Source organism: Pezoporus flaviventris, unplaced genomic scaffold (genome assembly GCF_033815535.1).
Source record: "Pezoporus flaviventris isolate CSIRO_AGI_PZ_B2104156 unplaced genomic scaffold, CSIRO_AGI_Pfla_v1 ptg000041l, whole genome shotgun sequence".
In the NCBI taxonomy this organism is placed as follows: domain Eukaryota; kingdom Metazoa; phylum Chordata; class Aves; order Psittaciformes; family Psittacidae; genus Pezoporus; species Pezoporus flaviventris.
The window spans coordinates 293,104-308,575 of NW_026892589.1; the positions used below are offsets into that span (position 1 = coordinate 293,104).

General features: G+C 44.9%; 1 long non-coding RNA gene across 4 annotated transcripts; it reads right to left on the reverse strand.

Moving 5' to 3' along the window:
- Window positions 1–7,775: 7,775 nt before the first annotated feature.
- LOC133275658 (uncharacterized) lies at window positions 7,776–12,111 on the reverse strand. 4 transcript variants are annotated; one of them, XR_009745649.1, is made up of 4 exons: window positions 11,453–11,931; window positions 11,233–11,320; window positions 8,985–9,059; window positions 7,776–7,890 (listed from the first exon to the last, which is right to left on the reverse strand). It is a non-coding gene; the product is annotated as an uncharacterized LOC133275658 (long non-coding RNA). The 4 variants fall into 4 exon arrangements; XR_009745650.1 differs by having other exon boundaries at window positions 8,985–9,107; XR_009745648.1 differs by lacking the exon at window positions 7,776–7,890 and having other exon boundaries at window positions 8,780–9,059; window positions 11,453–12,111.
- Between the last annotated feature and the right edge of the window lie 3,361 nt (window positions 12,112–15,472).

Genomic DNA, 15,472 nt, shown 5'->3' on the forward strand with positions numbered 1-15,472 from the left:
CTACCACCAATAATAATAATGATAAGGGAAATAACAAGGGAAGAGAATACAACACCTCACCACCCGCCAACTGATACCCAGCCCAATCCGAGCAGCTATCTAGCCCTTCCAGGTAACTACACTCCGTTTCTATATTGGGTATGACCTGCTCTGGTATGGAATACTTCTTTGGCTAGTTTGGGTCAGGTGTCCTCTCTGCTTCCTCCCGGCTTCCCCTCCTCCCTGGCAGAGCATGAGACTCAAAAAGTCCTTGGTTAGAGTAAACATTACTTAGCAACAACTAAAAACATTGGAGTTATCAGCGCTGTTCCCAGGCTGAAAGTCAAAAACACAGCACTGCACCAGCTACTAAGGAGAAAAATGACTGCTACTGCTGAACCCAGGACAGTTCGTATTACCATGTAAACCTTTTGGTGTTGTGTTAACTTTAGTTATCATTAGTTATTGCTTAGTTTCCCATTGCTACAATAATTAAATTGCTGTTTATATTAAACTCACACCAGAAGATTAATAGGTGAAAGTTCCACATAATTTCTCTTAAGAAATAACTTTGAACTTCTGAAGTTGACTTAAACTTCCAGAAGCTAACTAGGTTAAATGCTACAGTTCCATATATCTTCTATTTCTATTCTATTTCCTTGAGGTAGGAGATTTCAAGTTTGCCATAAGATCTGAAGCAGCCAGAAACTCATATGACTCAGGAAAAGGGCTTACAGCATGAGACATTCTGCCTGTGGAAAAAAAAAAAAAAAAAAATTGGTGTAATATAGCATGGATCTGGTTGTACCAAACATTGCTTAAAGTAAACCAGTTTCTCAAAGTGAGATGTGCCTTTGGAGCAGTGAATACTATGTTGACCTCAATTGCTCAATATTTGTGAAGCTACATATGCAATTTCAGAAACTTTGAGCCATGATCTAGCAACAGGCTTCAGCTATATAATCTTTATAGCATTTCCACAGGGCCTTACTTTATAGAGATGTTTACTATTTGAAATTAAAATTATTTCACTTTGAGGATACTGAAGATGATGAAAATTCCTCTAGATTATCAAAGCTGTGTTTCCGAAGCTCTATTCAACCAACGCAAGCAGCTCTTTGAGAAGTAACAGATATGGAGCATTTGCCAGATTAACCTTCCTCTGTTCAGAAGACACATTCAGTTGAGCTGCATGTGACTTGAGAGATCTTTTAGTGTTCACAACAACAACAAAGCATCTACATATACACAAAATGCAAGTGCCAACCCCTTGGGAAGAAGAAGTATCACAGCGACTCACACTGTAAAATTTGTTTAAATGAACTTTCTGAAGTTACTTTTTAATTCCTCTCCCTTTCTGTAGATAGATTGTAAATGTGCATGCTTTGAACTTCCACAGCATAGCTGCGCTTGGCTGGACAAATTATCTATACACATTACTTCTTGTTGATTGAGTAAGCACCCACAAAACTCCAGTATCCATTTCCTATAAACTTTTGGTACTAAAAGTAATTGTTGAAAGGAACATACTGAATAAATTGAAGATTTTTTTCCCATGAGAACAGCAAAAGATACAAAAGGGCTTTTGATCTGTAAAGGAACTTTTATTAAAATACAGAAGATCTGAAACTCCTTGGCCATGGTAGATTGAATTGAATTGAATTGAAAGGCTTGAAATTTTCTTTCTTTCTTATTCATTGTTTCTTTGCAGAACAGCTTTTTTTTTTCATTTCAAGGGCTTCTTTCTTTGTTGTTTTTTTTTTTTTGTGGGTTCTTTTTCCAGATGAGGTTTCAGAGCTCAGATGAGCTGATCTAATTGCTTGCTGACACTAATGGAGACTATTTCACCCTCCGGTCTTAGACTGATTCTAGTTATTATCTGATCCCTATGTGAGCTAGTACTGCAGAGAAATAAGCTGCTCCTTCTTTGTTGTTGTTGATATTGGGTTTTGGTTTTTTCCCCCTTGGATAGGTTAATTTTGCGTTAGTGTAATGAGCTAAGGGACAAGAACACAATCTGGGCTTGAATAAGAAAAATGCATGATCATTCTTTGGTTTTAGTGATGCAAAATTGACTGACTTTCTTGCTTATTAAAGATTCAACAGACTGAAATTATGTAATGTTAGTCCAAAAGAAAAAGCAAAAACAAACAAAGCCCCTATAAAAATATTTTTGAGCACTATTTATATTGAGAAGTTCTGGAACGCTGTATCTTGACATTTGTGTTCTGAAATAAGCCATAAACTGCGTACTGTGTCCTGACCTGTATGACACCTTGGAGATTTGGAATTGTGGTCCTTCAAATGCCTCTTTTTCTGTAATCAGTGTGTGTAAAGAAACATGCACGCACCCCAGGTTTTTTTATATTCTCCTTTCCTTTTGTGAGTGCATTTGTGTGCACATTTGTGTGCATCTGTGTGTATGCGTGTGTATGCATGTATGTGCGTGTGTATGTGCACGTCTGTACATGTGCACATGACATGTGTGATGTGTCTGTGACACGTGCGTGACTCATATGTGGTATATGTCATGTGTGTGATTTGTGACACATGTGACCTGTGTGATGTTTATTATGTGACATGTGTGACACGTGTGTGACAGGTGATGTTTATGACATTACAAGTGTGACAGTGTGATGTGTGTGACATGTCTTATATTTATGACATGTGATGTGACACTTGTATGACATCTGTGTAATGTGTTACACAGGTGAAATGCTGGTGACATGTGATGTGTCCGATGTTTGTGATACATGTGATATGTGACACGTGTGTGTGACATGTGTGGCATGGTTATATGTGTGACACATGTGTGATGTGTGTGACAGGTCTGATGTGTGTCACACGTGACATGTATGTTGTATATATGATGTGTGACGTGTGTGTGACATGTTTGTGACATTTATATGACACTTGTGTGACATGTGAGACACTTTTGTGACGTGTCATGTGTCGTCACTTCTTTGATGTTTATGATGTGATATGTGTGACATGTGTGATGTGTGTGACGTTTCTGATCTTTCTGGCAAGTGTGGGATGTGTGTGACACTTGTGTGATGTGTGACGTGTGTGGCATGCATAACTCGTGTGTAACGTGTGACACGTGACATGTCTGACATGTGAGATGTGTGACACGTGTGTGATGTGTTTTACACATGTGTGATGTGAGGCATGTCTGTGACGTGTGACACATGTATATCGTGTGTGGCACGTGTGTGACAAGTGTGTGACGTGTGTGACGTTTGATGTATATTACATTTATGACATGACATGTGACGTGATATGTGTGACATGTCTGATGTTTGTGACGTGCGTATATGACACGAGTGTGACATCTGTGTGATGTGTGATGCATGACGTGTGTGACACATGCAAAATGTTTGTCATCATGTGTCTGATGTTTGACCTGAGTGACAGGTATGACATGTGACATGTGTAACATGACGTGTATTGTGGGGGTTGGAATGTATTGAAACTGTCAGAGCCCATGGGAAGGAGGAACTACAGCAGGCAATTAAGAGTGACCCATCCCTGACTGGTACTTGGAAGATGTTGAAGCTGGCAAGGAACAAGGACGTCGGAACTGGAAAGAGGATGTTGATAGACCTTTCACCTGATGTCACCACAAGGCAAACACAGATGTGCTTGGCTAATTTCTTGGAAGCATATAAGTATCATGTAACCTTTGCAATAAACAATCCAGCTTGCACTCTACCTCTGGGTCCATGCCTTCCATCCTCACAGTGTCTGACATGTGTAACATGACATGTGTGACATGTGATGCACCTCTGATGTGTGTGATGTGACATGTGTCGTGTGTCACTTGTGTGCCACGTGTGTGGTGTGACATTTGTGATGTGTATGACGTTTGTGTGACACGTGCATATGTGACACATCTGTGACACCTGGCACATGTGTGGCACATCTGTGACACCTGTGTGACATGGCGACACATGTGTGTGATGTGTTACACGTTGTGTGACAGGTGTGAAGTGTGACACGTGTGATGTATGTGAGACGTGTGATGTGCGACAAAAGACGTGACTTGAGTGCGACGTGTGTGTGAGATTTATGACATGACGTGTAACACATGAGACATTTCTGACGTGGGTGATGTGTGTGACACCTGTGTGACATCTGTGTAACGTGTGATGTCTTGACACATGTGCGACAATATGAAACGTTTGTGTCATGTGTGTGATACACGCTGTGCCCCACCTATGCACTGGCCCCACTCACAGCCTAGAGCACACCCTTACTGGACGTCACGCCCCTTGTCCCTCATTTGCCCACCCCAACAGAGGCCTCGTACACTCCTACCACCCACCCCTTACCCTGGACCACGCCCACACTCCTACATTAGCCCAACCCACAGCACAGACCACACCCCAAGGACTTTATTATCCTTGGACTACTCCTTGTGCCCCGTTAAGTGCCCCAATGTCATTAATTCTTTTATTCACTTTCATTTTTATTAACTTTTTCATAATTTAAAATCACTTTTAGTCACTTTTCATAGACTTTCTTCAGTTTACTTCATTTTTTATTTGGTTTTTAATCACTTTTTGTCACTTTTTTGTTCACTTTTATTCTATTCAGATTGATTCACTTTTATTCCCTTTTTAATCACTTCATGATGGGCCTGGGCTAGGAACAGGGCTAAAGCAGGGTTAATAAAGGCCTGATGGTGCAGTCTGTGCTGTGGAAGGGCTATGCGCGGCGCGGTGTTAGTGAAGGCTGGGGGGTGTGGCCTGTTCTGTGGGAAGGGCTAATGTAAGAGCGTGAGCGTGGTCTATGGTAAGAGATGGGCACCGGGGAAGGTGTCAGCCGGGCTGTGGGTGGGGCCAGTGCACAGGGGGCGTGGTCAGGCCCGGGGGCAGGGCTAGTGCAGGGTGGAGGTGTGGTCTAGACAAGGGGCTGATGTCATGCGGCTGGGGTGGGCTGGGACTGCGCTGCGGTCGTGGCCTAGGCTGTGGCTCGGGCTAGGGGCTCGGCCATGAGTGTGGTCGGGGTTAGGGCAGGGTCGCTGACTGGGGGGTGTGGTCTCAGCTAGGGGCAGGCTCCTGGTTGGCCTGGGGTGGAGGCACGGGGGGTGACAGGGGCGTGCCTCGGGCAGCGGGGTGGTCAGGGTTCCGGGCGGGGTTAGTAAAGGACCGGGGGTGTGTCCAGGCTGGGCGCATGCTCCAAAGAGGGCGGGGCCATGCTTAGCGGTATCTCCTTGGCAAGGAATGTGGGCGTGGTCAGGGCGGGGCACAGGGCACGGCTACAAGGGTGGGTGGGCAAATCGGCCACAGGCGGCACCACAGGCAGCGGGCGGTGTGGGGTCAGCTCCTGTGTGGGGTGTGGTCTGCGTTGGGGGCAGGGCTACCGGGGAATGTAAAAAGAGAAAAAAAGGGAATGAGCCTAAGTGAAACTCAAAAAGAAGTGAATGAAAGTCCATAAAAATGAATTAAAGTCAACAGAAAAACTGATTTGTGTTTGGGGCACAAGGTGGTAATGGGGGCCCTAAGGGGCACCATGGAGGCTGATGATGCTCCTGATGCCATCGCAGTCCTGGCGACATCACACCACCATAAATCAAAAAGAGCCGTGGGGGTGTGTGTCTGTAGGGAACTATGGGGCATTGGGGCTGGGCATCTATGGGGTGCTGTGGCAGTGGAGGGAGTCTGTGGGGCATTATGGGTCGTCATGGGGCCATGTGTGCATCTATAAGGAACCTAGCAATTGCTTTGGGTCTCTATGAGCTGTCCATGGGTGGCCATGCATTTCTATGGGGCATATACAGGTCACTATTGTATGTCCATGGGGTATCTATGGGTCACTGTGGGTCATTATGGGGATCTGTGGGTTACTATGGGTGTCTTATGAATCGCTATGGAGTGTCCATCAGTTACTGTGGGTCTCTATGCCATGTCTATAGGTTGTCTATGAGGCTGGGGGGTGCCCTACAGGGGATTCAAGAGGGAGCCTATGGCGCTTTATGGGGCCTCTTGGGGTTTCCATGGGGTGCTGTGGATGGCTAGGGGGTGTCTATGGGTCACTGTGTGGTGACTATGGGTCTCTTATAAGTCACTATTGCGTGTCTATGGGTTGCTCTGGAACTCTACAGCATGTTTATAGAGAGTCTATGAGCCAGGGAGGGGGGAGCCTATAGGGGCTCTACTGAGGTCTATGGGGCTCTGTGGGGTGTCCATAGGTTGCTCTGGGTGGCCATCGGGTATTTAAAAAAAAAAAAAAAAGTTAGTAAAAGTGACTAAATCAGATCTGAAGAAAAGTGAATAAAAGTGAACAAGCCTGAATAAAACTTGAATAAAAGCAAATGAAAGGTTAAAAAAAAAGAAAAGAAAATGAATTAAAAAAAAAATCTATTGGTGGTGCGGTACTGATGAGTTGCAGATGGATAGTGGGGGCCATAATGGGAGCCATGTCATGGATGATGCTGTCATTACCATCCTGGTGACATCATGATGGCACGTGTCAATAAAAGCTGTGGGACATATTTTATGGGTTCATAGGGCTCTATAGGACTAGGGAGGGGATGTGTCGATCGGTCTCTGTGGGGGACATAGAATGGCATCAGCAAGCAGTTCTGGGGTGCAAGATTAAAATCACAACCCTTTTGCCCCCAGGTGCAGCTCGTTACTTCGTTCCTATCATAACTGCCGTTTACACAGATCCCCAAGAAAAAGGAGGGGGGGCTCTGCCTGAAAGACATTAGAGGGACAACACCCCCAACCCGCCAGTTGCCGCGGTGCTCGTCAATCCCTCCCGGAACGACACTCCCGCGCTGCCATTGGCCATCACGCCCCGCAGCCGTCATTGGCCACCGCTCCCGTCAATCACTTCCGAGACACACACACACACACACACACACACACACACACACACACACACACACACGCATGCACGCACACACACACACATACACCCACCCCCCCATCCCCCCCCCACCCCCGCCATGTTCTCATTGTCCGCCGCGCCCAGCACCACCTCCAGTACTACGGTTTGGACAGAGGGTGGCAGCAGCACTACCAAAAAATCCCAAACAGCATGTTTTTCTCCCCCAAAAATTCTGCAAATCCCCTCTCCCCACATCGCCTTGCAGACCCAGAATCTGGGGGTCTGGAGTATTTTTGGGGCACCACAGTGTGTTGAGCATCATGAAACGTCTGCAACAAGTCACCCGAAAAACAGAAAACAGAAATCCAAATTGTATTTCTATGTTATAAAAAAGAGAAAAAAAAACACACAATCAAAAACCTACCAATGAAACAAAAAAGGCTTTTACAGTAAAAAATAAAGTCTGTTTCTTCTGAACAGTTGAACTCTTACATACAGGTTTTTTCCTCTTTTGTTGCAAAAACTATTTTCTCACTATCATTTAACAGTTAACCACACAGACACTTCTTTCAGGAAAACTAAAGCTTTGCATAGGCGTAACAGCTCCGCAATGGGCCTTATGTTGAGTATTTGTCTTTAAATCTTTCATAGAAAAAAACAGAGAAAGAGAGCGGGCACCTTCTTTATGTCATCTTTAAATCTCATGCTACAAGCACCGCAGGAAAAACGCAGACATGCATCACAGACATACCTTGCGTCACAGACCATGGATTCGGATTCTTCTGTTTTGTCCTTCCATGGCAAAAGAAAGGGTGACCATGGTGGCAGTTGACATCTAGCTGGGAGAGGGAAAATGTACCCCAAAACCTTTATCATCAAGCTGGGTGGGCTCCTGCCCTGGTTTCAGCAGTAGCAGTCATTTTCTCCTTAGTACCTGGTGCAGTGCTGTGTTTTCAACTTTAGTCTGAGAACACTGATAACACCGATGGTTTTAGTAGTTGCTAAGTAATGTTTACTCTGATAAAGGACTTTTCAGTCTCATGCTCTGCCAGTGAGGAGGGGCACAGGAAGCTGGGAGGAAGCGGAGACAGGACACGTGATCCAAACTAGCCAGAGAGGCATTCCATACTACAGCATTCCATACATCATGCCCAGGATAAAAACAGGGGGGAGTTACATGGAAGGCCCAGATAGCTGCTCGGGTTGGGCTGGGTATTGGCTGGCGGGTGCTCAGCAGTTGAACTGTGCATCACTTGTGTTTATTCCTTTCCTTTTCCTCTTTTAGTTCCATTTCTCTCCCCTTGTTATTTACCTTATCATCATTATTATTATTGGTGGTAGCAGTACTGGTTTTGTGTTACACCTTAGTTACCAGACTGTTCTTATCTCAACCTATGGCAGTTACATTCTTTTGATTCTCCTTCCCATCCCTCTAGAAAGAAGCAGGGGGGGGATGAACAAGCAGTTGCGTGGTTCTGAGTTACCAGCTGGACTTAAAAAACAACAAGAGTCTAAAGCTTCCTTTTTTTATGAAGGCTACAAATAAGCAGAAGAAAAAAGTATTTTGCACCATCTCTGGTACAGTTAGTGAAAGAGAAATGGAGCAAGAAAATGGAGGGTGCAGGACCAGGGCATAAACATGTTGGAGCGTGGGTGGGGAAGGAGAGAAGGAGAGATGAGGGCAGTAGTGGAGCACAGGACGTGTGGACAGAGCAAGATAAAGAAGAGAGGGAAGAGAACAAAGGGATTAAGAAATAAAGAAAGGGTCAGATCTGTAAGAAATGACCAAGAAGGAAAACCATCTAAAACCAGAAATTGGCCAGAGGACAGAAACAGAGGAAGAAAGAAAAGGGGCCAGGGAGCAGGACAGAAGAGGAGAGAAAGGGAAAAAGAGCTAGCTGGATGGAGAGGCATAGCAAGGAATGAGGGGACAGGCAGCAGGCAGAGAAAGAGAGACAGGGAGTTACTTCAGCAGTTGCTGCTGAAACTGCTCATCCATGGCTGCAAGAACTTTGCGTTCTATTCTGTGCAAAATGCACCGGGGAAGCAAGAGACTTGCAAAAACCAGATTACAAAGGATTGTGGTGGTTCCATCCTCAGTCAGCCTGTGTGGTCACTTCCATGTCAGGGACAGTGCCTGGTATCCTGAACACCCACAGCAGTACCTTAGTTCCAGCTGCAGAGCCCTCCTCCTCCATCCAACGGGAAGCCTTGCTAAGCTTTCTGGAAATGTCTTCTCTCTGCTCCCCTGAGGAGAAAAAACAATGCTCCTCCTCGTGAAGCTTCTCCTGCAAAGAACAAAACAAGCGCTCCCATCAAATACCACTGAGCGTGGAAGCATAAAACCACCCATCACCCCCTTGAAACCGGGCTGGAACGTAGACTCCTGGAGTGCTGCCTGCACTGGCCAGGAGATCTTCACTCACCTTCCCACATCTGAGCTCCTGCTCTCAATGTTACCAGGAGCATGATGGCAACACAGCAAGTATACAGACACATGCACACCAGGTATGTGACGGAAAAGCTGTAACCACGGTAACTTCACATGCACTTAACTGCACAGCAATGGTTCTTGAGAAGCTGTATCTTCTTCATAGCCTGAGTGCAAGCATTCCACAACACCTGGGCAGGCACACAGAAAGATACTGTGAACGTAAAACTTAACATGTTAGACACACTTGGAAAAAGTCTTACATTTCTATCAAGTCCCCGTGGGCTTAGCAAGCCTAGAGGTAGTAGAAAAATGACTGAAAGATGAAAGCTGGGCTCTTCAAATCATCTCCCCCCAGCCCAAGAAACTCTTCTGCATTCAGATCAGCCAATCTGCACAAGTTACAATGGTACAACGGGCCATTAAAAACTACACTGAGAGCAATGGATGGTGGGACTTTCAAACACTGGGATACACATTTACCAAAAGCCACCTGGTTGGTCACACCAAGGGATCTGCCAACAGGGCTGGCCCACCCCAATCAGAACTTTTACATAGAGAGGCATAACATTCCTGTGGTCCACATAAAGAATCTGTTGGGGAAGACAGCCTGGGTTATTCCTGCTTCAGGTAAAGGCAAACCTACCAGTGGGATTGCTTTTGCTCAGGGACCTGGAAATACTTGGTGGGTAATGCGGGAAGACTGGGGAAGTCTGGTGTGTACCTCAAGGGGATTTAATTTTGGGAGAAAACAGCCAATGGACTCAATTATCTGCTGTTGACTGCTATGTAACACTTCTATAGCCCATGAGCTAGATGCCCATCTCTGCCATTCTGGGCTTTGAAGAAAAGATATGGGCTGTCATGATCATCAGCAGATAATAAAAGTCATGGGAAAAGCCAGCAGCAACAGCAGAACTGTCCTCAGATCACCATCAACTGACCCTGACTTCCCTCCGATTATCACCCCAACAAACAAGGAACTTTGATGAAACCAGATGAGCTCAGCAGTAACCAGACAAGTTTGGCAGTGTCGTCAGCAGGCAATAACCTAATACTTCAGTCTGGGAAGAGTGCTGATAAGTCACCGATGTTTTTAGCTCTTGCTGAGTAATGCTTACTCTGATCAAGGACTTTTCAGACTCATGCTCTACCAGTGAGGAGGGGGAAACCAGAAGGAAGCAGAGACAGGACACCTGCCACAGAAAATATATGGACTCAGTCAGAGAGCAATATGATCAGACAAAAGCCATTTATTACAAAGCCTTAATCCCTTAAATACTGTTTCTTACATGCACTTACAGTGATTTGGCATATTATGACTGGATACATGTCTTGAAGACCCTTAGTGACTAACATATAATTGGTTAAGCACAGGTGTGAGAACTTTACCTCGAAAGCTTGCCAACAGTCCACAGTTCTCATTAACTTGGTGAAATCCAGCTTCTTCTTATCTTGTTTAGGCTTCCTCAGGCCTCTCATGGCCTTGCTGTATCTTTCAGGATTATTCAGAGTTTATGTACCAATTATCCATTCTCCTGTGAGAACACTGCCTCCACAGACACCTGACCTGTCAAACTAGCCAAAGGGGTATTCCATATCGCAGCACATCATGCCCAGGATAGAAACTGGGCGCAGCTACCCAGAAGGGCGAGATTGCTGCTCGGGTTCGGCTGGGTATCGGTCAGTGGGTGGCGAGCAATTGTATTCTCTCCCCTTTTTATTTCCCTTATCATTATTATTACTGGTGGTAGCAGTAGTGGTTTCTGTTATACCTTGGTTACTGGACTGTTCTTATCTCAACCCATGGGAGTTACATTCTTTCCATTCTCCTCCCCATTCCTCTAGGAGCAGGGGTAGAAAGAAGGGGGTGGAGTGAGCAAGTGGCTGCTAGGTTCTGAGTTACCAGCTAGGCTTAAACCATGACAAGACACTTCTACCTGCTCTCCTGGTCTTCTAATTTCTTGATATCCTTCTCTTACCTGGGTCCCAAAGATGAATGACTCCAAGCTGTTGGCCAAGTTCTATCTTTCTTGTTTCTCTAGATCTCGGATCATCAAGTCTTGGAGTCTAGCATGCAAAGAGAACAGTAATCAAAGGTAGCAAGTGCCTTTAGCTGAGCAGCACATCATATACATAAGCTTCTGATGACAGTAGCGCTACATGATCCACCACCATTCCAAAGCAATTCACTTCCTCTACATGGAGCTTTAACCCAGCAGAGCCATTTCAAACATCCTTTTTCATCAAGCTCTTCACTTCGTCCTCCAGCAGGTAGGGCACATCGTTTACACCCAGTTCCACAGGGATTTCATGGACAAGCTTCGGCTTCTTGGGTGCTTTGATATTCTTCCCTTCCTCTGTTTCGATAACTGTGCTGTCACTGGAACTTTTGGATAGTTCTTCCTCTCTTGCATTTTCTCTATTTCCTTTGGGATCCTGTAACAGAAAAAATACATTGTCAGGCAGGGGAACAGATTTGCAGGTTTTCCAGATTTTTTCTCAGGGCAGGGGACAAACAGGGAAAGAAGAGTTCACATGCGGAAACTCTGTGAGAGAAACAGTGTTGTTTTCACAATATCAGGGATGGGGCTTTGCAATATTAAGACTTTGCAATAGTGGGGCTGGGGCTAAGTTACTAAGGAAATGAAACAAAGGGTTTCAAATATGATGACTTAAACAGACACGCTCTGTGGTTAAAGACAATGTCATCTTTGGGTGATAGACACACTCTGTGGTTAAAAAGAATGCTATCTTTGTACAACCTATGAAAACTTAGCTGGTGAAAACTGGTTCTGTAGTTAAACAGTAATTTGGGGTACCACATGTCTGCCAGAGAGTTATGAAATTGAACCATAAAAGGAGATAAGAGGAAGGGGTGTGTTGCAGAATGACTCTAAGAGCAGGACCATAGAGTTCTGGAGGACTGTGCAAGCAAGGCAGAGGGTGGCCCCCACAGGTAGCTGGAGACCGGACCTGGGAGGAGAATGTGGAGGAAGCTGTGGGGGGCTAACCAATACTGTTGTGCCAAGGAGTGGCTGAATACCACTCCTATATATGTGTGAACTGCGTCACAAATAAAGTAGAAGTTGCTCATCACCCATATTGGGTTGGCCTGTCTGCTTCTCCTCGCCGCTTACAGGGGTGTACAAAAAAAAGAATAAGGGAAGGTGTGACCAGAGGCGGGACAGTTAGCACATAGATTATACATGTCAGATACGCTGTAAACCTTGGAGTCCACACCCAACGGGAAAACTTGGGAAAAGGGAGGGAGCTTGCAGACAGGATAGGAAAAAACAAATCAAAGTTCTGGTTTTGCTCTGTGTGCCTACTTGCCAGGACACTCATTTTCGCACAAACGTTAAATAAATACCTGCTTCACTGCTGTGTCTGACCGAGGCCTGCATGAACCTAGAGACCATTTCTCACCATTCAACTTCACAGACACCAAAATTCAAGACCCATTCCCTCAGCGGGATGCTCATCCAAGACTCCAACATCTCGCCTTCTTCCTTTTTCTGGGATTCCGCTCTGGGAGGGGCAGTTTCTGCCTGACCTGGAGACTGCTGCTTCCCTTCTCCCTGCTCTTCACTGGTATCTTCTGCACTGCTTTTCTGGACTTGCTTCTTCCCCCTTCTCTTCTTCACCCATCTCTTCTCCTTCCTGCTCATCACAGGCAAGCAATGGGGAAAACAAAACAGTTGTGTATTTTTTTAAATATAGAAATCCCACGCAAGCGTTTCCCAGAAGAGACAATCCCCTGCAAAAAAAAACACATGTACAAAAACCAGCACTCACAGCGACTGCAGCCATTAGCGAGGGCCTGTGTTTGAGCTACAGTAGGAACTAAGAGTCACCTCAGTGCAGGACACGACTCCGTGACGAAGCACAAAGCCTGCTGGACACCTGCACAGACAACACATGGCCTAGAGCCTGTCCACAGAGCACCAGGACAACCTGGGAATGAGAGACTTCCCCAGAAACAAGTCCTGGAACATTTTCAATTAATCCTCAAATAACCTCCTGTGACACCACACTCATTTTCAGCTGCACAGAGAGACCAATAAGGTCATATATATTTTGTACTGTAGGGTGCTGTATGCATAGCCTGCGTACTGGGCCATCCACAGCTATCTCATACATTAAACAAACAAATATTTAAAGTGCATTTGTAGAGCTTTAATGCGATACAGTCCGTTTAGTTTTTAGGCAGCATAATTTTTAGATGGCATAAAATTAGGTGAACAAGCCTTAGTTCAACTGCTCCTAGATCTAAAGCCTTCACCTCGATGATCAGAGCAAATCAGCAGCAGAGCAAATAAAGATTCTGCCCGCTCTCAACAGACTGAGACTTGAAATGACTTCGCATAAAATAGAGAAGCCCTAAAGAAACCCACTCTGGTAACTCAATGTATCTCCTGCTACAGGCACCTTGCAACACAGATGAAATTCTGGATCAGCTCCCTCACAACACTGTCTCTGTATCTAGAATAGGAAGCGTTTATGAAGAAACCTAATGACTTTATTGCAGCAAGGCAGGTGTCCAGGAGAGCAGCAGCAGCAACTGAAATCCCTGCTGCCAGTGTCAACAGAAAAGCTGTGATTAGCTGGGATCTACCAAGGCACAAAACACCAAGGTCTATTTGCAGAACAAAAGGAGGGCAATGAGCGCTGCCCCTGCTGCAGATCTCACTGATTTCATGAAGAGAGAATTTCAGTCTCCAGATCCTTCAGCATTTTAAAGGCTATGGTGAACAGCCTCATTTCCAAAATAACTGCAATCTTAGAATGGAAGTGAGGAACAGGGAATTCATTGGCTAGTTTCTAAACGGGTATTTCCATCTTCGTCCCTTTCCCTATGAATGAAGATTGTGATAAACACATAAATGTACTGGCTTTTGCAAATCATAGGTGTGGTTATGTGGATATAACTGTATGAGCTTACAATAACAGAAACAAAACTCACTAAAGACACAAGACTAGACAACAAGTTTAAAAGGTTCAGATCTCTTGAACAAACCAGAGTCACATAGCAAAAGAATTTGTAAAGGCAAAAAAAAAGAAGGGGGGGGCTTGATATAAGGAAAGCTAGTGCCTGGAAAACATAAAGTACTTTTTTAGCTTAACTTAGGTTGTAGAAAGAGAACAATGTTTATGTTGTAAGTCTGTGGAATGTAGTGGCCCCACTAAACATGAGTTAATTGTTCCACACTAGTCTTCTACAGGGTCTTTAGTTTTAAAGAGCAATGCTTGTGTTGTAAGTCTGTGGTGAGATAACAGGATTTAGTGGCCCCACTAAACATGAATGAGTTATTTCACACCATCCTTCTACTTATCAGTTAGTTTAGAGACAGAGCCTCCCAAGCATCTGCTAGCTTGGGAAGGTCACAGTTTTAAATCTTTGCTAGTTCTCAGAATAATTACAGATATAGCTGGTTGTGTGATTGCTGTGCCAAAGGTGAAAAGTACACTGTGAGGAAGACTGCTTACTTCCGTCTTGAAGACCCCTACTCACAAGAGGAAGACTGTTTACCTCATCCTCAAGACCCCTACTCACAGTCACCGCAGAGCAGTGTACAGACGCCAAGAGGAGGAGACTTACGATAATAAATTCTTGAGGCTAGTTATAATATCCCCCGCCTATATGCGGGAATTATGACTATGTATGTAACTAATGTAATAGTGAAAGTATATAAACCTGTAACAAATGCTAATCACTTGCGCCTCTGGCTACGGTCATGTGCCCAGCACTGCTGCTTTTGCTTTACTGACTTTGTCCCTCAATAAAACCTTGTTATCTTGTTTAGAGGAGTGAGCTGGTATTTCACAAAGATGCAGTATGAATTAAGGACCTTCGGGTGACTCCCCCACTTTCTTTACTCCCCTCAGAACCGAGCATGATGTGCTCTGGTATGTAGGGAATACTCCTTTGGCTAGCTCAGGTTCGGTGTCCGGTCTCTGCTCCCCCCCAAGCTACTTGTGCCCCTCCTCACCGGCAGAGGAGGAGGGACCAAAATGTCCTTGATCAGGTGTGATAAACACAAATGTATTGGCTTTCACAAATCATAGGTGTTGCTATGTGGATATAACTGTTTATAACTGTTCACAAAGATTGCTAAAGACACAAGATTAGACAACAAGTTGAAAATAGCCAGAACTCTTCAGCAAAAGAAGAGCAAAAGAATTTGTAAAGGTAAAAGAAGGGGGGGGGGGGGGGGGGCT